The sequence below is a fragment of the Tupaia chinensis genome, unplaced genomic scaffold (genome assembly GCF_000334495.1).
Source record: "Tupaia chinensis unplaced genomic scaffold, TupChi_1.0 Scaffold000070_1, whole genome shotgun sequence".
Classification (NCBI taxonomy): Eukaryota; Metazoa; Chordata; class Mammalia; order Scandentia; family Tupaiidae; genus Tupaia; species Tupaia belangeri.
This window is the reverse complement of record NW_006159530.1, coordinates 5336363-5339427: the sequence shown is the minus strand read 5'-3', so window position 1 is coordinate 5339427 and position 3065 is coordinate 5336363.

The following is a 3065-nucleotide window of genomic DNA, read 5'->3' as shown; positions in this document are numbered from 1 at the left end:
GAAATAATTCTAAAATGAATGAATGAATAAATAAAATTGAAATAATTCTTTCCCCAAAAAAGAAGATACAAGGTGAAAATATAAAACCACTCACTCTCCTACATGTCAAGAATGAACAAACAGAATTTAACATTAAAAATACAATGCCGGGGCGAGCAGGTGGCACAGAGGTTACGGTGCTGGACTTTCCACATAGCCAACCAGGGTTCGCGTAGTCCCAGACCTGGTGGCTTCATTTCTCACTCCCAGTCCCACTCTTGTAAGCATACGTGCCCTATGGCAAAATGTTTTAAAAAAATAATAATAAAATTCAGGACCAGCAACTGGCGTAATGGCTATGTCGTTGGACTCCCATGTAGTCAACTTTGGTTCAAGTCCCAGACCCGGTGGCTTAAACTCATGCCGGGCACGTGCACATGCATGCCCAAGATCCCGAGAGGAGAAAGGGATTGCGGCGTGGCCATCCCCCCTAGGGGAGATGATTTCTCGCTTTCTGTCTCTCTGTCTCTCTCTGCCTTTCTGGCATGTACATGCGCCCTATAGCAAAAGCATCTCCAAAAAATAAATAAATAAAAAATAAAATTCAATAATTCTTTAGAAAAATACAATGCCATTTATATGAGCACCTCAAAAATGAAATACGTAGGTATAAACCTAACAGACTGTATAAGACCTCCAGGGAAAGTACAGAACTTTAGTGAAAGAGCTATGAAGAGCGCACTCATTGTCCGTGAATAGAAGACCAACTGTCACGGCAGTTCTCCCAGCTGGCTCCAGAGTCAATGCAAATCCAGTCGAAATCCCAACAAGGTATTTCCTGGATAACAACCGGATCCTAAAGTTTATCGGGAGCGAAAGGCCTGGAGTAGCCGGCACGACACTGAGGTGAGAACACTTTCCTGGGAGGACTGCCCACCCAACTCCAGACTCGCTGCGGAGCTAGAGATGGAGACGGGGGTGGGAGGCTGGCAGTCAGTCCGACAGCAAGACTAGTGGACGGGACAGACGGCCCGGAGATAAGCCCTGACAAAGGGACAAAGGCCATACACAGAGCAAAGACAGTTATTTCCACAGACCACCTCCAGAGTGAGGATGAATTTGTTTAAAAATGTTTTCCGTATTTTATTTCGATTGAAATAAACTAGACAAAACTGATTTTCTTTACAGCAAAAATAACAGCAATATTTTCTGTATTTTTCCCAAACCACAAGACGCTTGTTTTCCTAGGTTCTCCAGGTTTTTGCTCATAAATCAAGATGAAGCAACTTTCTCGTCTTAAGCTGCCAAATTGTGGTCATTCGCTACAGAAGCCTGAGGAAACCAGTGCACCTGTCAATTCTTCTCTTTTCTGTTAGCTTTCTGCTAAAGGGCATGTACTCAGCAGTGACAGGGGAGAGAGAGAAAGAAGGTGAGAAATCACCCTCTGGGGAGATGGCCACACCGCCATCCCTTCTCTAAGTCTCCTCTTGGGATTTCGGGCAGGCATACATACGCACCTGGGTGATTCTCAAGCCACCAGGTGCAGGACTGAAACCACACAGCTGACCACGTGGGACCCAGCGCCTCAACCTCCACACCATCTGCCAGCCCAACTGCCATTGTCCTAATGGTTGAGTTCGACGTCTTCTTTTTCATCCCGCAGGGCGTGAACGCCTTCTTCACCTTTTCTTTTCTTTTTTTTCTTTCTTTTTTTTTTGGAGAGGTTTTTGCCATAGGGCGCATGCACTCGCCAGACAGACAGAGAGAGACAGAAAGCAAGAAATCACCCCCCGGGGGGATGGCCACCCCGCAATCCCTTCTCCTCCATTCTCCTCTCAGGATCTTGGGCACGCACACACACGCACCTGGCGTGAGTTTAAGCCACCGGGTCCAGGACTCGAACTGCAGTCAGCTACATGGGAGTTCAGCGACATAGCCATTATGCTAACTGCTATCGCTGGACACCTTTTCTTTATGTGCACCCCTGTACACAAAGTGCCACCCCCTCCTTCCAGAGCACATGCGCCATCAACACGTTATCGCTCCCTCTGGGAAGCTTGTCTTGTACAATCTTGCCAGTGTTGTTTGTTCTAACAGTAAGCCATTGCTATCTAGAAAACGGGAGTATTACTTCTTCAAATATCCTGGTTAATAATTATCGTAATACGAAACAGACCCAACTTAGAAGGAAAACTACACTGAGCACCCACTCCACCTGCTGTTTCCTTGGTGACTGAGAAGAGCCAGCAGTGTGCTGCGGGGAGCCTTCCAAACGAGCAGCAATTTTCCAGCGGCAGATGTGTAAGCCACTTAAGAGAGCCTTTGTGTCTTCACGGAAAAGGAAGATGGATTTTTTTAAAAAAGCAAAATGGATGAAAATGACCCACCAACCCCAATGTCCTAAAAAGCTAAATAAGAGTCCTTCAAAATCAGGCCAGGTGGGAACCAGCAGATGGCATAATGGTTACATCGCTGGACTCCCACGTAGTCGACCGTAGTTCGAGTCCTGGACCCGGTGACTTGAAACTCATGCCGGGTGCCTGTACATGTGTGCCCAAAATGCCAACAGGAGACTGGAGGAGAAGCGACTGCGGCGTGGCCATCCCCCCTGGGGGGTGATTTCTCACTTTCTGTCTCTCTGTCTCTGTTTTTCCACACATCCTATAGGAAAAGTCTCTCAACAACAACAAAAAAAATCAGGCCAGGCACACCGGAACAGGCTTGACTCCCAACATTACCCCCCAGAGCCAACTGAGCAACCTCTTGGAACATTACTGTCCTCGACATAAACTGTGAGCAACGACACCAGTTCCACAAATAAGCAGTAAGGGCCGACAGACTAATATGACAGGGGCTAGACGAAGCTCAGTAAAATCGTTCTAAGACCCCCTCAGCGTTCACTTACGCAAGTCTTTCCTTTAAAGTCCACTGGGAAGTTTTGATTTGTTTGTTTGCACAACTGGGCTGGAAATTTCATGGTGTGATGGTGAAGGCAGCTGGCTCTCACGTGGCCGAGTGCACAGTTCGAGTCCTGGGCCCGACAGCTGGAAAGACGCGTCAGGCCTGTGTGCACGAATGCACGGAAT